At 37.3% G+C, this 23,580-nt stretch overlaps 1 pseudogene; it reads right to left on the bottom strand.

Moving 5' to 3' along the window:
• Positions 1 to 135: 135 nt before the first annotated feature.
• On the bottom strand, positions 136 to 18,080 carry LOC144255438 (dehydrogenase/reductase SDR family member 7-like; annotated as a pseudogene).
• Positions 18,081 to 23,580: the final 5,500 nt, after the last annotated feature.

Genomic DNA, 23,580 nt, shown 5'->3' with positions numbered 1-23,580 from the left:
GAATCTGAGCCCTAAATGACCTTTTGCTTTTACCTCCTGGCTCCACCCAGAGAACAGGCAGGAAAGAGGAGTGGCCCTGGCCTGCCCCAGGGGCACAGAGAGCTGAGGTGTTAGATGCTACCCTCAAACTGACCACTACCATTGATGCTGATGCTGTTCAGCTTGCTTGTGTACCTAATGAAGGTTCAAAGACAAAAGTCCCAAATGTCTTAATTAGTGATACTACTGCTGGTATAGTAGTCAACAGGATTTATGGATAATAAGAAAGAGTTTGGGGGCTGGGGATGTGGCTCAAGAGGTAGCGCGCTCGCCTGGCACGCGTGCGGCCCGGGTTCGATCCTCAGCACCACATACCAACAAAGATGTTGTGTCCGCTGAGAACTAAAAAAAAAATAAATATTAAAAATTCTTTCTCTCTCTCTCTCTCTCTCCTCTCTCACTCTCTCTTAAAAAAAAAAGAAAGAGTTTGGGTTTTGTTTTTGTTTTTTTTTTTTAGTTTTAATTCTACACATTTTTTTCTTGACTTTTATTTCAGAAATATCATTCATTCTATTGTTACAATCAAGATAATCTTACATAACTTACATTCTATTCAAGGTAACGCCAAAAATTTTGGATTACCATCTTTGATTCATTGTATTTTTAGACAGTTTTTTTTTTGTTGTTGTTGTTTTTTTTTTTAATTTAGGGCCTGGGATTGTGGCTCAGTGGTTGACCACTTGCCTAGCACGTGAGAGGCCCTGAGTTCAATCTTCAGCACCATGTAAAAATAAATAAATAAATAAAGGTATTGTGTCCAAAAACAAATAAAAAATAAATTAAAAAATTATTTTGGTTATGATACAACATCAAGATACACCTTGACATAATCACAAACACATGAGAGAAAAATAATAGTCTGTTTTTTAACAGGTGTTTTGAGGGCAAGTACTTTTCTTCAAGGCCCTCCAATTCCAGTGATTCTGATTCTGCCTTGGAAAGAAGCAAACATTCTAACCTTGAGCCTGCCTAAACTCTGTGATGAAAAATTACAAGTCTGCTTTAAAGGACATAGAAATAGTTTATTCTGAGCTAAATACCAGTGACCATGGCCTAGGAACAGATTTAAGTTACCCAAATGATATGTTTCACTGTGAAAAAGGTTACATGAACTTTAATAGTCACAGGAGAAAGAAAGTCATAAATCAATATATTTATAAATTACATTAGTATTATATAGGCACCCTCTTCCCAACTGGGCAAACCTCTTCTATAGGCTATAGATACTATAGCATTCTTAGTTTTAGGATTGTTGGAGGCTGTGACACTGGAAATGGTCCAAGGGAATTCCCTGAGGGTGGGGCACATGAACTCAAGACAAATATCAAAGAAATTAGTTTGAGAACTTGTGGGTAGAGGCACAGATTCATTTAGGATTTGTTTAGGGAAGCAGATACAAATTCCAGGGAGAAATCTGGCTGTCTCAAAAATGAGACACCTTTTGGGGTGAAGCAAGGAAGATACATTCCAGGAAGAATGCAGGCCCTCTTCAGAGGGAGACACAGTCACCCCTTGGTTTGGCATTTTAGTGTTTATATGGGGACAGTAGATAGGGGACAGGCTAGAGGTGAAGTCGGGAAAGAGTTATGTGATTTCCTGTTTTTTCATCACTTTGGGGCATTGTCCTCTGTTACTCATTACATTTGCTGTGTAATCAGTATATTAAATTTTAATCAGTATATTAAAATCTTCTGATGGTCACAATTGTATAACCAGTTAATGAGTCACTCCACTAATTGCTATAGCAATGAGGGCTAAAAGGAGCAAGCAGCTTTTTTCATAGATGTGTACACAGGCACATATTACACATGCAGTGTAAATTAGGAACAAGGTTACAGGAGCATGTCCTGCATAGTGTACATGGACCTGTCATAGCAATGCAGTGGGTGCTTTGACAGAAGGAAGCACAGGCCCTCCTGTGTACCTAGTCCTGGGGAGAGGTGGGAGGGAAAGCCAGGGATCACTTCAAAGAGGTGACCCCTTACCCAAGAGACTCGTAGGAAGGGTAGGACTTACTGTGGAGAGACAGTCAAACAGTAAGTATAGAAAAAACATGGCAACCTTTGGTTTGATTTTACCTTATAGAAAACTCATTTCTCCAAGACTAGTCAAAATATACAGTAAACATTCAGATAAGTTTGAGGATGGAATACTTGTTATACTTTTCATTTTAATATCATGAAATAAGTGGAGACGTAGCAAGAATGTTTTATTCACTATAGGATTTCATACTTTCCTGTAAGTTTGATACCTGATATTAAGAAATATTTAAATTGTTCTTACCAAAATCTTTTGCTTCCATAATTTGCTGGTCATCTACCAGAACAATGTTGGTATATATTGCCACAAACATGCCACCAACAAAATAATATGTTCTGCAATCCAAACTTCTTTTAAATCATTGCCCAAGGCAATTAACATCAGCCATACACAATGACTTGTGGCCATGCTATGCCACCAAATTCCATTGTGGTCTGCAATCTAAGAAAAGTTTAAAATTACATGAATGCTGGGTATTTTCCCAAGATCTTCCATGCAAGGTTTAAGCTAGAAAAACCCAAAGGCCAACTAGTCATATCCTTTTGGAAGGTCATATTCCCCTTAAAAATCCCCACAGCCTACCCGCCCATCCCATGCCACTGTGGCCCGGAGTTCTGGGGCAGAGCCACCCCTCACCCACACTGAGAACCACCCCTCACTGGGGTTCCTTATTCACCAAAGCACAGCTCCACAGCCCAACATCAGGAAACATACAGGCTTGAGGCTGCCACTGCCACGAAATTGGGATATCACCGCTTCTATCAAGAGATAACAATAAGGACCTAGTAAGACGTCACCAAGGTCCCTGTGTTCTGGCTTTACCAGAGGTTTCTCTACTAGAGGTGCGAATGGTTATCCTGTTGCTGAGGTAACAGGGAGTCTTGCATAGGGTTGCCTATCTCTTGTTTCTCCTACTAACAGCCAACTTCCTATGATTATCCCTCTCACTAGTCATATAATCTAATACTTCCATATTCTCACATTCTACCTCATAAACATCTCAGCCAACTGCCCAGTCCACCTTTGACCATCAGAAACTGTTAATCATTACACAAACCTATTGATTGTATGATTGAAGATAACCGAACTCATCATTTCTGTTTATAGTAAAAAAAAAATGTAGTGTAAATGTAAAAATGGAAGCTAACTGATATATGGCTGCACACTGGGTACACTGAGTGATATAATATTGATTTCTCCCTTAAAAGTGAGGTCTTAGTAAACTGTAGGCACATTATAATACAAGGGCAGAAGCTGTAATACCTCGATCTACACTACAAGAGAGGAAGACACATAGTCATCGTGAAAAAACAAGGGAGGAAAGTGCCTCAAACAAACCAACACACTACAACAATAGAATCCAGAAACAGTGAAGTAGGTGAAATGTCAGAGAAGGAGTTCAGAATATACATAATTAAAATGATTTGGGAATTAAAGAATGACCTAAGTGAGCAGATACTGGCAAAAATCAATCGCAACAACAAAGAAATAAGAGAGAAAATACAGGTTGCAAGAAATTACTTCAAGAAAGAGACAGAGACACAGAAAAGAAACCAAACAGAAATCCTCTAAATGAAAGAAACAATAAGCCAATTAAAAAACTAACAGATAGCATTGAAAGGTTAATAAAATAGGTACTTGTCACTCCGTTTCTCTATATGCTTAACAAAACACTGTTGAAATCTTAAGAACTGTTTGCTAATCTTGTTCCCAGAATGTGCTGTCCCCAACTGTGGACTGTCTGCTAATCTTGTTCCCAGAATGAGCTGTCCCCAACTGCCAAACTACAAAATGTAACTTCTCTCCCTGCCCTCTCCAGGGAAAATATAAAAGCTCTGCTCAAGCTGTTCTCAGGGCTCCATCTCTCTTTGCTATAGAGAGCTCTGGGCCCTAGCATGCTAGTCTCCAAATAAACCCTCCCTTCTGTTGTTGCATAAGACAGTCTCTTGTGGTCTCTTTCTCCGACGTTTTGCTGGACCCTTACAGCATCACCAACAGACTAGACCACTTGGAAGACAGAACCTCAGACAATGAAGACAAAATATACAATCATAGTTGACCTCACAGTGAAGATGGTAAGAAACCATGAACAGAACATCCAAGAATTGTGGGATACCACCAAAAGACCAAATTTAAGATTTACTGGAATAGAGGAAGTTTCAGAGATTCAAACCAAAGGAATACACATTCTCTTCAATGAAATAATATCAGAAAATTTCCCAAGCATAAAGAATGAATTGGAAAACCAAATACCAGAAGCCTATAGAACACCAAATGTACAAAATTACAATAGATCTACACCAAGTCACATTATAATGAAAATGCCTAGCATACCGAATAAGGATAGAATTTTAAAGCTTGCAAGAGAGAAAAATCAGGTTACTTATAAGGGAAGACCAATTTGGATCTCACCAGATTTTTCAATCCTGACTCTCAAAGCCAGGCGATTCTGGAACAACACATACCAAGCTCTAAAAGATAATGGATGCCAACCAAGAAGCTTATATTCAGCAAAATTAGACTTCAAATTTGACAATTAAATAAAAACCTTCCATGATAAACAAAAGCTAAAAAGTTTATATCAAGAAAGCCTGCACTACAGAACATTTTTAGCAAAATATTCCACAAGGAGGAAATGAAAATCTACAAAGGGAAGACCTACAATAAAAGAAGAGTCAACTAAAGGAGAAACCAAGTCAAGCTAAATATTAAAAATAAATAAAAATGACTGGTAATACAAATCATATCTCAATAATAACCCTAAATATTAATGGCTTAAACTCACCAATCAAAAGACATAGTATGTGTATTTTGGATTAAAAAAAAAGACCCAATAATATGCTGCCTCCAAGAGACTCATCTCCATAGGAAAAGATGTCCACAGACTGAAGGTAAAAGGTTGGGATAAAATATACCATTCACATGGCTACATAAGCAAGCAGAGGTTTCCATCCTCATATCAAATAAAGTAGACTTCAAGCCAAAGTTAGTCAAAAGGGATACAGGTGGACATTTCATACTGCTTAACAGAACCATACATCAAAAATACATAACAGTTATAAATATATATGCCCCAAATAATGGAACTTCTATGTTCATCAATCTTCTCAAGTTCAAGAGTCAAATAGATCAAAACACAATAATTCTGGATGACTTTAACACACCTCTTTCACCAATAGATAGATCTACCAAACAAAAGCTAAACAAAGAAACTATAGAACTCAGTAATACAACCAATAACTTAGACTTAACTGACATATATAGAGTATATTATCCATCAATGAGCAAATACACTTTCTTCTCAGCAGCACACGGATCTTTCTCTAAAATAGACCATATAATATGCTGCAAAGCAAATCTTAGTAAATATACAAAAGTAGAGATACTACCCTGTATTCTATCAGACCATAATGGAATGAATTTAGAAATCAATGATAAAATAAAAAATAAAAGCTACTCCAATACATGGAGACTGAATAATACACTATTAAATGAACAATGGGTTGCAAAAGATATCAAGGAGGTAATTAAGAAATTCTTAGAAGTAAATGAGAACACCAATACAACATATGGAAATTTCTGGGAGACTATGAAGGCAGTACTCAGAGGAAAGTTCATTGCATGGAGTTCATTCCTTAAAAGAAGAAAAGGTCAACAAATAAATGACCTAACATTACATCTCAAAGCCCTAGAAAGAAAAAAACAGATCAACCCCAAAAGCAGTAAGAGACAGGAAATAATTAAAATTAGAGCTGAAATCAATGAAATTGAAACAAAAGAAATAATTGAAAAAATTGACAAAAAATTTGGTTCTTTGAAAGAATAAATAAAATTGATAAACCATTAGCTGTGCTAGTGAAAAGAAGGGGAGAGAAAACTCAAATTACTAATATCTGTGATGAAAAAGGAAATATTACAATGGACACTAAAGAAATATAGAAACAATTTGAAATTATTTTGAAAATTTTTACTCCAGTAAAATAGAAAATATCAAAGACATCAACAAATTTCTAGAGGCATATGATATGCCTAAACTAAATCAGAATGAAATACACAATTTAAACAGATCAATTTCAAGAAAGGAAATAGAGGATGCCATCAGAAGTCTACCAACCAAGAAAAGCCCAGGACTGGATGGATACACAACTGAGTTCTACAAGACATTTAAAGAAGAAATAGCACAATACTTCTCAAACTATTTCATAAAATGAAAAAAGAGAGAACATTACCAAACTCATTCTATGAGGCCAATATCACCCTGATTCCAAAACCAGACAAAGACACATTAAAGAAAGAAAACTTCAGACCAATATCTCTAATGAACATAGATGCAAAAACTCTCAATAAAATTCTGGTAAATCAAATACAAAAACATATCAAAAAGATAGCATCATGATAAGTAGGATTCATCCCAGGAATGCAATGTTGGTTCAACATACGGAAATCAATAAATGTAATTCATCACATCAAAAGACTCAAAGATAAAAATCATATGATCATCTAGAAAGCATTTGATAAAATACAGCATCCCTTCTTGTTCAAAACGCTTGAAAAACTAGGGATAATAGGAACATACCTGAACAATGTAAAGGCTATCTATGCTAAGCCCCAGGCTAACATCATTCTAAATGGAGAAAATTGGAAAGGATCCCTTCTAAAAACTGGATACCCTCTCTCACCACTTCTATTTAACATAGTTCTTGAAACTCTAGCCAGAGCAATCAGACAGACCAAAGAAATTAAAAGGATTTGGATAGGAAAAGAAGAACTCAAATTAGCACTATTTGCAGATAATATGATTCTATACCTAGAAGACTCAAAATATTCCACCAGAAATCTCCTAGAACTAATAAATGAATTCAGCGAAGAATCTGGATATAAAATGAACACCTATAAATCAAAGGCATTTCTGTACATCAGTGCAAATCCACTCAAAGTGAAGTTAGGAAAACCACCTCATTTACAATAGCCTCAAAAATAAAATAAAATACTCGGGAATCAGCCTAACAAAAAGAGATGAAAGATCTCTACAATGAAAACTACAACGCCCTTAAAAATGAAAGAAGATCTTAGAAGATGGAAAGATCTTCCTTGTTCTTAGATAGGCAGAATTAATATTGTCAAAATGACCATACTACCAAAGCACTATACAGATTCAATGTAATCCCAATCAAAATCCCAATGGCATTCCTTATATAAATAGAAAAAGCAATCATGAAATTCATCTGGAAAAATAAGAGACCCGGAATAGCCAAAGCAATCCTTAGCAAGAAGAATGAAGCTGGTGGAATTACTATTCCAGACTTAAAACTATACTACAGAGCAATAGTAAGTAAAACAGCATGATATTGACACAAAAATAAACCTGTAGACCAACAGTACACAATAGAGGACACAAAGTCTACAGATAACTTCAGTTATCTTATATTAGACAAAGGCACCAACAACTTATATTGGAGAAAAGATAGCCTCTTCAACAAATGGTGCTGGGAAAACTGGAAATCCACATGTAACAAAATGAAATTAAACCTCTATCACTCACTGTGCACAAAACTCAACTCAAAGTGGATCAAGGACCTAAGAATTAGATCAGAGACCTTGCACCTAAGGAAAGAAAAAGTAGGTCCAATCTCCATCATGTTGGATTAGGCCCCAACTTTCTTAATAAAACTCCTGTAGGGCAAGAATTAAAATCAAGAATCAATAAATAGAATGGATTCAAACTAAAAAGCTTCTTCTCAGCAAAAGAAACAATCAGTGAGATGAACAGAGAGCCTACATTTGGGGAACAAATAGAGCACATCAGATAGAGCACTAATTTCTAGGACATATAAAGAACTCAAAAGACTTAACACCAAAAAAACAAATAACCCAATTAATAAATGGGCCAAGGAACCAAACAGACACTTCTCACAAGAAGATATACAATAAATCAAGAAATATATGAAAAAATGTTCCACATCTCTAGCAATTAGAAAAATACAAATCAAAACTACTCTAAGATTTCATCTCACTCCAGTCAGAATGGCAGCTATCAAGTATACAAACAACAATAAGTGTTGGCGAAGATACAGGGGAAAAGGAACACTCATGCATTGCTCTTGGGACTGTAAATTGGTACAACCAATCTGGAAAGCAGTATGGAGAGTCCTTGGAAAACTGGGAATGGAACCACCATTTGACCCAGCTATCCCACTCCTTGGTTTATACCCAAAGGACTTAAAAACAGCATACCCACAGGGACACAGCCACATCAATGTTTGTAGCAGCATAATTCACAATAGCTAAATTATGGAGCCAACCTAGATGTCTTTCAGTAGATGAATAGATAGGGAAACTGTGGTATATATACACAATGGAACATTACTCAGTATTAAAAGAGAATAAAATCATGGCATTTGCAGGTAAATGGATGAAGTTGGAGATTATAATGCTAAGTGAAGCAAGTCAACCCCCCAAAAACAAAGGCTGAATGTTTTCTTTGATAAGAGGATACAGATGCAAAATGGCTATTGGTGGAGAACATGGGAGGAATGGAGAAACTTCAGATAGGGCAAAGGAGAGGAGGGAAAGAAAGGGGGCAAGGGATTAGGAATGATAGTGTAATGAGTTTGACATCATTACCCTAAGTCCATGTATAAGGCACGAATCGTGTGAAAATACTTTGTATACAACCAGTATCTTGAAAAATTATACTTTATATGTGTAATATGAAATGAATTGCATTCTGTCATCATTAACAAATCAGAATTTTTTAAAAAAACATTATTGTGACATATATTTGGCAAATGAAATTCAATGAATCATGGAAACATGGGGATAAAAGACAAAATACATTTATTAACAGGGGAAAAAAATCTGTTATACAATAGTGGATACATAATGGCAGACTACTTATTAGTGGTATTTTATTAATTTCATTAGCCTTATTTTAAATTGGATGCCAGGAAACAATCATCGAATTGAATAGAATGCAATCACAATCATAACAAATTATGAGGTGCCGGGAGCTGCACTTTCAGCTAACTTTAGCAATTTTCATAATTCTATGAGTTAAATTTTCTGACATAAAAGCAGTTCTGACATTAAAAACCCTGAAACGAAGTAATACAGCACTAAGATATAACTAATAAAGCATTCTAATTATTTCCAAACTAGAAATCTTTACTTCTGTGACTTCTTCAACTAGGGCATTCTTCAAAATATTTGTCTGGACAGATCCTGGGCAAATGTTAGAAACTGTTATGCTTGCATATTTGGTAAGTTCAGGTCAAAGACTATTAAAAAAAAATCCCTAACAGATACAAAAGAAAAAAAGATGAGAAAAACAAAGGAAAAAAAGAAACAAAATAAAATACACACTCATATCTTGTGATTTATCAAAATATGCTTTGAAATTCCTGAGCAAAGGACAGGTATTATAGTCATGCAAACTTGTTAGGCATTTTCCACTATGAGTCCAGGGATGATCCATGAAAGACACTCCCAGCTCTTGCCAGATATAAGCAGTTAGCCACCTTGTTTGTAGTGGCTCTTGCCATCAATGAATTTTATGGTTGGCAAACCGTGAACCAGCAAGAAACTATCACAGAAGGTTCTGATACACCCTCCTCATAGCAATCCTCATCTCCCTGCTCCAAAACAAGTGCATGTTCTCCAGAAATCACTAGGGTGGGCTTTCTCTTTATTCCTCAGAGTCATCTAAAATGCCAGTGTCTGGGGCTATAGGAAGTACAGAGGGATCAATGCTGCACAGAAATTCATCACAGAGAAAGAATCCAACCTTTTCAAATTACATTACTATATTAACAGGAAGATTTCGTTTCAGCAGACATGTACCTGGCCACTTAAAATTTTAATATGATCACCTACTGAATGACATTTGTAGAAACAAGCTAGACCTTCTAGACTTAAGCATACTGATCAACAGGGAGTCAACAGAAATCTACTTCTCTTCATCTCTGATCCTAAATTAGGAATTTTCCAAGACAACATTATTATGAAAGCAGATTAACTATTAAAAAGTCTAAACACCTGCCGGGTGCAGTGATGCATGCCTGTAATCCTAGCAGCTCCAGAGGCTGAGGCAGGAGGATCATGAGTTCAAAGCCAAACTCAGCAAAAATGATGAGCTAAGCAACTTAGTTAGACCTTGTATCTAAATAAAATACAAAATAGGGATAGGCATGTGGATCATGACCAAGTGCCCCTGAGTTTAATCCTCCGGTACCAAAACAAAAGTAAAAACCTAAACACCTTACCCATGGTACACTCACATATGATCCAACATCATAATTCAGTTACCAGCCCTCAAATGTTGACCCCCTAACAAATTATGAGGTGCCATAAGCTGCATGATTAATCCCAGGCCTCATGAGGGTTAGGAGGGTTCCTGCCATCTGAGACTGACAGAGTGCCTGTGAGAAATGGATGCTTTGTAAACAAATGAAGAGCTCTCAAACCTTTAAATTCTGCCCTTCAAAAGCAAAAGCAGAAAAGACATCAAGCGAGCCACTCATCAAACACTGAGACCTCTCTCTTAAGATGGTTCAAACAACTGATTGGAAATACCATCAACTACATCATGTAAACCTTTCAATGAAACAGATTCATTCTGTGACTTGCTGAGAATCTGAGACGCAGTGTGTTCTTCACAAAGAGCTTCCTCTCCTCAATGTTCAACTACCCTTATAACTAACTAGCATCATAACCTACCACATCATATCAGAAGATCAAATCTAGGAAATAAACAGAGAGTCTTGGAGGCAAGCCAGATATTTTATTGAGAGCATCCTGCAAATCTTATGAGACTCTTGGTGCCAACAGACAGGTGGCCACCCTCCCACATCTGCCCACCTGAGGTTTGCCCAGCTGCTCTACAGGAAGTGACTGACAGCCCATCTCGAAATAGTAGGAAATCAGTGCTGCATTCTTCATCTTCATCACTTCAACTGTCTGTTTTTCAGAGCAGAGAGAAGATATCCTAAAGAACCAAAGCTCATGAGAGTAAGACAACCGTGCAACTATTGCATCCCACTATTCCAAAGGTGAAACATTGATTCAAACTGACCTTCAGAAGTATCAAGCATAAATTTTCATCTCATTTATTTATTCTCCTACTGGCCTAATGAGTTCATCTAATGAGTTCTATGCACTCTAAAGTCAACATTAAAATTTAAATCAATTCCCATATTTATACCTCATAATTCTTGAAACTCAAAATCAAGCTCTTCTCCAGGCCTCTGCCTTAACTAGGTCTTCTTCCAATCAAACAAGAATGAACAGAATCAAGGTTTTTAAAGAGGGATATCAGGCCCAGGACTAATTATCCAGATGGGATATATAATGAGACCACGTAAAATAGACAGCAAGTAAAAAAGGGAAGGAAAAGAAGCCACAGAAGAGGGAGGAAGAAAACACATCCTGAAGTCTGTATAGAAGAAAGGAGAGGAGGATCCCCAGTTTTCTAGAGGATGGACAGGAATGGGGATAAGGTAAAGAGTGACATGCTGAGTAGACTTTTATACTTCTTGGACATAACACCTTTATCTTATTTATTTATTTTTATGTAGATCTGAGGATCGAACCCAGTGCCTCGCACATGCTAGGTGAGTACTCTACCTCTGAGCCACAACCCCAGCCCCTAGACTTTTACACTTCTTAAAAACACAAATCACGGGCTGGGGAATGTGGCTCAAGCGGTAGCGCGCTCGCCTGGCATGTGTGCGGCCCAGGTTCGATCCTCAGCACCACATACAAACAAAGATGTTGTGTCCGCCGAGAACTAAAAAATAATAATAAAAAAAACCCCACAAATCCTATCTTTATAGGTTGCATTGGAAAGCACAGGCAGGTACTCAATATACATACGCTGGATAGGTTTGAAATATGTGTGGCTCAAGTCTTTTATATCAAGGCAAAACAAGTATGTCTTATATCATCAACTGGGGATATTCTATACTAAAGTTCTATTTCTATTTCCCCATGTTACTGTCCAGTTCTAACGATGGCCACATTCCCCACATACACATTTGAGTTAGTTCTATTGGAGTTGATTTCAAGGAATGATACCCAGAGAGCATGCTTGCTGGCACAATATCCACTGCAGGCTGATGAAGGTACGATATCCAAAAGGCTATTCATAGTAACTATCTTTCCTTGTTTCCTCACAATCATGTGAGGTAGAACACACTTTGTCAAGGACACTGTTTCTAAGTAGTAAAGCTCAATTAGCTCCTTGAACACATCCAAGTTGCTATGTATAATCAAAGGGTGCTGTGATTTTTCAGCATTGTGGACCAGAACATCAATCTAGTAAAATAAAATCAGAAAAAAAAGTGCTTTTGGGTTGCTCTATGGATGGAATTACTAGTCTTATTGTTTATATAATTAACTTGAAAAAAAAACTCAAGGAAGCAATGGTATAGTTTTAAAAGGTAATTATAGAAACATAATAAAATAACCAGAATTCAACTATGGTACTCCCATTTTATGTGACTTTTAATGGAAAATAATATATGTCATAAAAAAATAGCAGTGAATTTTTTTACCTTTAGTTTTATAGGGAACAATTAGTAATTGTTAAAGTGTGAAAAGTATTAATTACCTAAAGACAAAAAACTCAATGATTAGCTCAACTCATAGGCCTGACCTCAGATCATAGATCCCATGTCCCCAAGAGCACCATAAACTCAAAATATCCTTTCTGGTTATTTCAAAGCCAGACACAGTGATGCTGTTAATGCTGTATGAATATAAATTGCTACTTACCCTACTGAACTCCTGGAGAACGGCTTTAGTTGCCACTCCTGGGAACTTCTGTCGGTCAGGTCAAAAGGCAAAACAAGTATATCTTTTCCTTTTAAATTGCCATTCTCTAGCTAAAACAATCCTTAGCAGAAAGAGTGAAGCAGGTGACATCACTATACCAGACCTTAAACTATACTACAGAGCAACAGTGACAAAAACAGCATGGTATTGGCACCAAAACAGATTAGTAGACAATGGTACAGACTAGAGGACACAGAGACTAACCCACAAAATTGCAATTATCTTATATTAGATTTAAAAAAAAAGCAACTCTTGTTGCTTTTTTTCTCCAAAAAACAAAGTATTGGAGAAAAGATATCCTATTCAACAAATGGTGCTGGGAAAACTGGAAATCCCTATGAAACAAAATGAAATTAAACCCCTATCTCTCACCATGCACAAAACTCAACTCAAAATGGATCAAGGATCTAGGAATAAAACCAGAGACCTTGCGTTTAATAGAAGAAAAAGTAGGCCCTAATCTGCACCAATTTGCAGCCCCACCAGCAGAGTATGAGTGTACCTTTTCCCCCCACATCCTTGCCAAAACTTATTGTTGTTTGTCTTCATAATAGCTGCCATTCTGACTGGAGTGAGATGAAATCTTAGAATAGTTTTGGTTTGCATTTCTCTAATTGCTAGCAATGATGAACATTTGTTGATTGATTGTATATCACCTTCTCAGAAGTGTCTTTTCAGGTCCTTGGCCCATTTATTGATTGGGTTATTTGGTTTTTTTGGTGCTTAGCTTTTTGAGTTCTTTATATAGCATAGAGATTAGTGCTCTATCTGATGTTCGAATGGTAAATATTTGCTCCCAAGATGTAGGCTCTCTGTTCACCTCACAGATTCTTTTGCTGAGAAGAAACTTTTTAGTTTGGGCCCATCTCATCTTGATTTTAATTCTTGTGCCAAGGAGTCTTATTAAGGAAGTTAGCTGATTCATGGTGGGGTAGGAAGGGAGAGCGTGAGCGGAACTGAGGAACTCTAGATAGGGAGAGGTGGGAGGGAAAAGGAGGGCATATGGGGTTAGAAATGATGGTGGAATGTGACGGACATTGTTATCCAAAGTGCTTGTATAAAGACATGAATTGGTGTGAATATACTTTGCATACAACCAGAGATATGAAAAATTGTGCTCTATAGTGGAATAAAAATTGTAATGCATTCTGTCATATATAAATAAACAATTATTAAAGAAAATAAATAAATTGCCATTCTCTAAATAAAGACACTTAAAAAATTAGTAGGGACAGCATGACATAGATCCACTATGCTCCTTGCTACTCTCAGTTTAACACACACCCTAGAACAGGAGTTGCAAACAGACTCACTTCTGGGTGGCTCTTTGAAATTTTCTCTCACACAACAGGAAGAGAACCACTGGTCATATGGCAACATCTTAGACAAAAAGCTGGCTGGTTTCACCAGACATGGATGGGTTGCTTCAACTCGAATATAGACAGTTGTACTTTAGAACGGACTCTGGCGGAAATCAAGATTAATCTAGAAGCTATAAGGAACAAAAACTATAGAGCAATTTCTTTAGAAGTACAGTTTTGTTTGTTCTGCAGTATGCTCACAAAGGTTAGCTGCTGCTTTACACACATTAGAAAATTGTAGTTTAAGCTTTGAATCAGGAAGAAGCTCAGCATCTATAGTAAATACCACATAGAAGCCGGAAGCCAATGATTGCAGGTGATATATGAGAAAACACCACGGCCCTTTCTACAAATCAACAATTGGGCCTCAACTGTTGCTTTCTATTTCTGTTCATCAAAAGAACAATCAAAACAAATTTACCTGAACTCTAACCTTGAAATACAACACATAATGTCAATAAGAAAAAAGAAATTTAAAAACATAAGTTAGATAAATGCCTTAAGGGCAAAATAGGACATAGTAAAGCATCCTCTGCATTATAATAAATGTAAGAGTTTGCACTAATGATCTTACAGATAAAAGGAAAGCAATCCTGCTCACACCAACAAGGAGAGGCTGACAAGGTTTAACTTCTCTGCCAGTGCAGAATTTGCAGGTCCCAGAAGTAGAGAGGTAATTACCATAAGAAATGACCAGTGCCCCCAGCTATCCCACTCCTCTGTCTATACCCAAAGGATTTTAAAACAGCATACTACAGTGACACAGCTACATCAATGGTTATAGCAGCACAATTCACAGTAGCTAAACTGTAGAACCAACCTAGATGCCCTTCAGTAGATGAATGGATAAAGAAAATGCGGCATATATACAAATGGAATATTATTGAGCATTAAAGAGAACAAAATCATGGTATTTGCAGATGAAAGGATGGAGTTGGATAATATAATGCTAAATGAAGTTAGCCAATCCCAAGAAACTGGATGCTGAATGTTTTCTCCGATTTAAGGAGGTTGATTCATAATGGGGTTGGGGGTGGGAAGAATGGAAGGATTAGATGAACTCTAAATAGGGCAAAGGGGAGGGAGGGGAAGGGAGGGGACAAAGGGATAGGAAAGATGATGGAATGAGATGGACATCATTACCCTAAGTACATGTATGAAGACACAAATGGTATGACTCTACTTTGTGCTCTATATGTGTAATATGAATTGTAATACATTCTGCTGTCATATATAACAATTTTTAAAAATACAAAAAATATAAATCTCTTATATGCTGATCCATGAGATTATAGTTATTCTAAAGAACAATGGATTCTGAATTTCATCTCAAAAGGAAAATATATATACATTTTATATATATACACACACACACAAACACACACACACACACACACACATGTATATATATGACTTCGGTAGTTGTGATGCTAATTTTTACTGTCTTCTTTGTATGTTGAACATATTTATGTTCCCCACACATGTAAGACTTCTAAAATGCCAAGCTTGGGGAAAGACTTCACCAAGCTGTTCTCAAAGAGCCTAAAACTGTTAGGCCATATTTTTCAGCTTTTTATTTGTGGGTTACTAGTTATATCATGATATCATCTTTGAGAAAAGATAATTAGATATGTCCAAACATTGATATTTCAAATTGTGCTTCTCTAATGATTAAGAAGATTGGGCATTGGTTACCCAGGGACTACATATATAAATAAACAAATACAGTCTTTTTGTTTTTAAAACACTTTATTTGTTCTTAAAGAATTGAATGCAGATTTATCTATGTATTTAATAGTTTGTAGTTGGGTGAAAGTAACCTGTTATTGATAAGGTATATGTAGACTTATGCTATCCTTTACACTGGGGTGAGAATCTAAATGTATTTTTGGATAGATAACGAGAGACTGATCAATATGTAGGCGAAAAATATAAAACATAAAAATATTTTGCCACTTCTTCCTCAGAGAAAGGAAATTAAGAGCCTTTCAGTTTGGTTCATATTTCAGATGTGATGTTATTCTGTTAGCTGATCTTTCCAAGCCCAGGAAACGTAGGTTTCTTCAGGTTTCTACAGGAACTTTGTTTTCTCATACTTCCAAATAGAATGATATTTAGGAAGGGGGCAAAGATTAGCTTCAAATATATGAAGTTCAAATATATGAATATTTTTCAAACGGTCTACCTCACCTAGGGTTTGGATTTTCTTGGGAATAAAGAATGTGGCACTGACATAGAACTCATATAAAACCTGCATGGAAGATCAGTACTCAAAATTATGGCTGTGGTTGGTGGATTTTCTGTTTTTCTTTTTCTTTTTTTTTTTTTTTTTTTGTTTGGTTGTGTTCGGATGGAATCCAAGGCCTGGAGCATTCTAAGAAAGTGCTCTACCACTGAGCTACACCCCAAGTTCTACACATTTCTTCTCAACCAGGGATATAGGTTCTTGTATGAGTTTTTTCAATGGCTATTGTGAAAAATCACCAGCCACCTGGTGTCCCAAAACAACACAGGATTTCCTAACTTACAGTTCTGGAGGACAGAAGTCTGGCATGGATCTCTCTGGGTTAAGATTGAAGAGCTGATAGGGCCACATGCCCTTCTTGGGATTCTCTGGGTCTGGGATGGTCCATTTCTGTGGCTGAGGCAGAGTGCCAAAGTGTTTCACAAGCAATTGAGGACTGCGCAGCACAAGCTTCTGAGGCTGGGAGTCCTTCCAAGGAGGGGCAGGTCTTGGGGACTTCCTTGCTGAGAGAGACCCTCTCAGAGCCCAAAGGTAGTGTAGGGTGTCACATGGCAAAAGGGTCACATGATTCACAAGGTGAATTTTAAGGGAAACTGAATTGGGATATTGCATTGATCCAGAAAAATCTATAGCACAAGACAAGATTATGAAAAAGGAAATCAACCACACATATAAGGAAAACTTTCTGTCAACTTTCAGTTGACAGAAACCTCACCATGAATCAGCTGTGATGTGGCACTCAGCAGAGATGAGGCAAGTCTAGGCTGTGTCTGTAGATACTTAGTGTCTGAAGAAACAACTGGAATAAGTCTAGATGCTTATTCGGCCCCCCACACCCTATCTAGACCTGGCTGCAGCCAATAAACCTGCTTCCTGATAATTCTTTGGTGCCAGCCTCATGTGTCCTACAATACAACTACAATGATGCCTCTGTACTGGGCACTGGGGGCACAGCAGTGGCCTGCCATAGCCTGGGTCTTCATCGACCCTACTCTCCTCAGGACAAGGGATGTGATGGCGTCAGCTCACCCTGCTCTGCACTGCACCTATCCCACTGGAATCCTCCATCCTGTTCTGACTGGCTCCCTTCAACAGGAGCATTGACCAAGGAACCAGAGCTGGTACACAGATGTTATGAGAAGAGCCAACGACCTTGTGCTCATGAGGTGGGGTTAGCAGTAGATGTTGAATATGGAGCCTTAGAGAAGCCAGAGATGGGAGTCCTCAGGGAGGATAGAACAGCTGTCTTCAAGCACATGAGGATGGCCATGTGGAAGAGGCTTGATTTACTCTCTCTGGTACCAGAAGGCAGGCCTGCTGCCCACTGCTGCCAGTGGGTAGAATTTAAAGCTATATCTCGTCAGTGAAAGAAAGAGCCCTTGAATGATTCAATTTGTGTGAAAGTCCCAGTTGATGAGCTTCTACAGCCTGGGAGGGAAGGAAGTGGAGACAAGTCAATGGTTTGAGGACAGATTTTCAAACTGGGTTTAGCATTGAATGTTAGTTTCTGTCTAAGAATCTACTTTCAGGAGCTCTTTATCGGGTGGTGGTGGTGGGGTCTTCATATATGCCAGATTCTGTGAAATGTAAATGAAAGTTGGTGCTAAACAAAAAAAGTCTTCTTCAGGGTGGGAGGGTGATGTCAGACCTGAGTGTACTCAGGTGAACCTGAGCCGGGACACTTTCACTATTGGCTTTATGCAATAGTTGCTTACTTGTGTAAAGATGAAGAAATCTTTATTAGCTCTAGGTCAGTTAGTAAACGATTTCAAAGAAACTGTATTCCCCTTAGAGTCTGAGTATTGAAAATACATGGGAAAATGAGTAGCCAATAGCGATGTCTGAATACATACCTGTCACTCCTGTGAAGTCCTTCTGGCTCAGTTGAGCCTTTCCACAAATGTGCATCACCTAAAAGGAGAGATTTGTAGCCCAGACACAATGCTAGGGCTATTTCCACTCCAGGTCTAGATATTTACAGGAGACTCTTTTCCTAAGGACATTTGTATTTTTGTAATGTTTAAGAAACATATTTGCTTTAAAATATTGCCTGTACATAAGGCTCTGTCCTACAACACAACTACAATGATGCCTCTGTAATACAGTGGAAGAACACTTGCCTAGCATGGGTGAGGCCCGGGGTTCAAACTCAAGCACAGCAAAGAAAATCGATCAAGTTTCAATGTGTGTATCCTATGACAGTGGACAGTGTGGACTTTGGAGCTACATATTCCTAGGCTCCTATCCCAGCACTGCCAAGGTTCTCGGAAAATGATTAAATATTTATTGAGTTTTGAAGTATTTTCTGGGTTTCAGTCTCTTTGTTACTCACCAAGGCTTACCAAGAAACATTACAGACAGGGTCCCAGGCTTGATGGAATTTACAATCTAGTTAGGGTAAATTAATCTCTGTTAACCTTAGTTTTCCTTTTCTAAAATGGTGAGAGAATAATTCCTATTTCACAAGGTTCTCATGATGGCTTTAAGAAGTAGTTCAAAGCGCATAGAAGTAATAAAGAAGTAATAAAGAAGTTAAGTAATAAACAAGTTAACCCCTTGTCCTAGGCAGGAGAAATTAGAACAAAGTTATTGAGTGGGCATTTTATGTAGTAAAAATAGAGCAAAGATTATTAAAAGAGAAAGAGAAAGTTTACTAGAAAAATAAAGAAGGTAGGAAGCATCCTCAAGGGACAAAGAGGAGAATGACAAGTCACTTATTTGTGTCCCAGCTTTTATTTGTGTTAAGGGGTATTTCTCAGAGGGTCCTGACAGAGTACATCTCCTAGCTCTTGATGACAGATGGATTGTATCAGATTTTTAAAGCCTTACTGCATGTGTTTTACTTGTAAATGTCTAAATGAAACCCCTAGGTATGAAAATTTATAATTAAAACAAGGTTAAATAATATGACAAGGACCCCGAAGAAAATTTATTCATCTTGGTGTGTGCTGACCAGGTTTATCTAGAACTTACGTTTTGTAGATTTTTTATGGTAATTTTAAGACAGGGCAAACTGTCCTCTTATCAGAAGAAGAGTCTTAGGTAGACACTTCTCTCCCCTGAGAAAAATATGCTGTTTGTTATGGGCTATTATCTTAAGTCAGCAGGGCCATGAAGATTTTGTATAAGTTGCTTCTTTAAAATACATGTTCAGGGGCTGGGATTGTGGCTCAGAACAAGAGCGCTTGCCTTGCATGCGTGAGGCACTGGATTCGATCCTCAGCACCACATAAAGTAAAATAAAGACATTGTGTCCACCTATAACTAAAAAATAAATATTAAAAAATAAAATAAAATAAAATACATGTTGAGAATTAGCATAGAGGCTCAGTCTACAGAATTAACGTGTCATTTTCCATGTTCCCACATCTTATGTCTACCTGTTCCTTATCACTATTACAAAATCACATTAGCTGGCAGAAAACCAGTACAAGTGGCAATTGGAGGAAGTATTTAAAAAATAAACATAGGATGATTACTTCTTATCATAGAGTAGCACTCGGAATATGGGCATTCCTCATCAATAGCTCAGTTTCAGAAAGTTAGAAGAACTGATTGAAAACAGGCTGGGATCTTTAGGGATCATCTAATCTGAATTCACCATTATATGAAGAAGGAAACTGAGTCTGGGAAGTGAATTTCTGTTTACTTAGCTTTACTTTTCTTTTTGATACATGTAGATAACTTTGGAGTGAACTATGAACTATGAAAGTGAAGCTGGAAAAGTTACCAACATTCTGAAATATACAAAATTACTGTTAATAATATAGCTTGTATTCATTTATTGAAAAATTAGATATAAGGCAATTCCTTAGAAAATTTTAAATTTTAAGCTCCATTAAATTAGGTCTTAATATTTTAGTGGTATTGTTTGAAATTTGTTTATTCCAGTCTTTGATATTGGGTATAATCCATCACTTATTTTCTGCCTTCCAACCCTGTTCCTTCCTCAATAGAACAGGAGCTGACGGGACTGGTGGTGTGGGTGACTGGAGCATCCAGTGGGATTGGCGAGGAGCTGGCTTACCAGCTGTCTAAACTGGGAGTTTCTCTTGTGTTGTCAGCCAGAAGAGTTCATGAGCTGGAGAGGGTGAAAAGAAAATGCCTAGGTGAGTGAACCTAAAACAGCAGCTGTGCTTCCTAGACATGAGGCACACTGCAAACTCAAGTGCAGCCTGGGAATTGCAGAGGGGAGATGGGCTTCTCCTGCCAGTGCACCCTGGCTCCAAACCCTCCAAGTGCTTTGCTCCTGGCCCTTTTCTCCTGTCGCATCTTAGTTGGCTTCCCTTCACCTTTCCTGCCTCATTTTGTCAGCTTTCTACTCTTTTTTGCACTGACTCTTGGCATTAGGAAGTGACTGTCTATTCTGTCCAGTGCTGGTGACTTTTTAGTGACAATGTGACTTATATTTTTGCCTTCCAGAAAGAGCAACTTTTTCCTTATTCCATGACATTCATGTATGTAACCACTGAAACTGGGTAGGATGGATCCTTACTCATTTTGCTAAAATGTCAGATATTAATGCAATAAGGGAGCATATAACATTTTTATCATAAGATTTAAAAAAGGATTGAAATTAGGTATAAAAAAATGCAACCAGAACGAACAACTTTCACATTCTTATAAAGGGTGGCTGTGTTAATATTTTTTTAATATTTATTTTTTAGTTGTAGGTAGACACAATACCTTTATTTCATTTTTATGTGGTGATGAGGATTGAAGCCAGTACCTCATGCATGCTAGGTGAGCGATCTACCACTGAGCTACAACTCCAGCCCCTGTGTTAATATCTTTGCTGGTTTGAGTTTGGTGTTATGCTCACATTGAAATCAGCGTCAAGTAGAAGAGCTGTTCTTTCTCATAGGGTGCTTAGTACCTAAACTGAGACAATGTTGAATTTTCTACCACAAATTATTTTTTGGTCATCTCTCTTTTTATTCTTTTTTCAGTCTTTGTTTTACTTTGCTGATTGAGCTAAACACCCTGTAATGAGAATTAATTGCCTGATTAAACACTTTGCAAGCCACACAAGCCACAGGTCTCTTTGATGATGTTGCTTCCAAAGGCCTCTAGGGGTACTGGGTCATTTTTTTTCCATGTATTTTTAAAATTTTAATTTGTTATATATGACAGCAGAAAGCATTAAAATTCATAATACACATTTAGAACACAATTTTTCATAGATCTGGTTGTACACAAAGTAGAGTCAAACCATTCGTGTCATCTTACATGGTACTTAGAGTAATGATGTCCATCTCATTCCACCGTCTTTCCTACCCCCATGTCCCCTCTCTTCCCCTCCCTCCCCCTTGCCCTAAGTAGAGTTCATCTAATCCTCCCATGCCCCACAACCCCCAATCCCATTATGAATCAGCCTCCTTAAGTCAGAGAAAACATTCAGCATTTGGTTTCTTGGGATTGACTAACTTCATTTAGCATTATATTATCCAACTCCATCCTTTTACCTGCAAATGCCATGATTTTATTCTCTTTTAATGCTGAATAATATTCCATTGTGTATGTATACCACATTTTCTTTATCTTTTCATCTATTGAAGGACATCTAAGTTGGTTCTACAGTTTAGCTACTGTGCATTGTGCTGCTACAAACATTGATGTGGCTATGTCCCTGTGGGTATGCTGTTTTTAAGTCCTTTGGATATAAACCAAGGAGTGGGATAGCTTCGTCAAATGGTGGTTCCATTCCCAGTTTTCCAAGGAATCTCCATACTGCTTTCCAGATTGGTTGTACCAATTTACAGTCCCACCAGCAATGCATGAGTGTTCCTTTTTCCCCACATCCTCACCAACACTTATTGTTTGTATTCTTAATAGCTGCCATTCTGACTTGAGTGAGATGAAATCTTAGAGTAGGTTTGGTTTGCATTTCTCTAATTGCTAGAGATGTTGAACATTTTTTCATATATTTCTTGATTGATTTATGTCTTCTTGTGAGAAGTGTCTTTTCAGTTCTTTGACCCATTTATTGATTGGGTATTTGGGTTTTTTTGTGTGTGTTTTTGGTGTTAAGTTTTTTGAGTTCTTTATATATCTTAGAGATTAGTGCTCTATCTGATGTGCTCTATATGTTCCCAAAATGTAGGCTCTCTATTCACCTCACTGATTGTTTCTTTTGCTGAGAAGAAGCTTTTTAGTTTGAATCCATGCCATTTATTATTGATTTTTTATTTTAATTCTTGCACTATAGGAATCTTATTAAGGAAGTTGGGGCCTAATCCAACATGATGGAACTTTGGGCCTACTTTTTATTCTATTATGTGCAGTGATTCTGGCTTAATTCCTAGGTCCTTGATCCACTTTGAGTTGAGTTTTGTGCATGGTGAGAGATAGGGGTGTAATTTCATTTTGTTGCAAATGGATTTCTAGTTTTCCCAGCATCATTTGTTGAAGAGGCTATCTTTTCTCCAATGTATATTTTTGGCATCTTTGTCTAACATAAGATAATTGTAATTATGTGAGTTAGTCTTTGTGTCCTCTATTCTGTACCACTGGGCTACCAGTCTATTTTGGTGCCAATACCATGCTGTTTTTGTTACTATTGCTCTGTAATATAGTTTAAGGTCTGGTATTGTGATGCCACTTACTTCACTCTTCTTGCTAAGGATTTCTTTAGCTATTCTGGGTCTCTTTTTTTTCCAGTTGAATTTCATGACTGCTTTTTCTATTTCTATGAGGAATGTCCTTGGGATTTTGATTGGAATTGCACTGAATCTTTATAGTGCATTTAGTAGTATGGTCATTTTGACAATATTAACTTTGCCTATCCAAGAACAAGGTAGATCTTTCCATTTCTAAAGTCTTCTTTAATTTCTTTCTTTAGCATTCTGTGGGTTTTGTTGTAGAGGTCTTTTACCTCTTTTGTTAAATTGATTTCCAAGGTTTTTGTTTTGTTTTGTTTTGTTTTTGAGGCTACTATAAAGGAGGTAGTTTTCCTTGTTTCCCTTTCAGAGGATTTGTCAGTGATGTACAGAAATGCCTTTGATTTATGGGTGCTGATATTATATCCTTCTATTGTGCTGAATTCATTTACTACTTCTAGAAGTT

The sequence above is a fragment of the Urocitellus parryii genome, chromosome 6, assembly GCF_045843805.1.
Source record: "Urocitellus parryii isolate mUroPar1 chromosome 6, mUroPar1.hap1, whole genome shotgun sequence".
NCBI classification, from domain to species: domain Eukaryota; kingdom Metazoa; phylum Chordata; class Mammalia; order Rodentia; family Sciuridae; genus Urocitellus; species Urocitellus parryii.
The sequence above is the reverse complement of the archived record's forward strand: the minus strand, read 5'-3'. Positions and strand labels throughout refer to the sequence as shown.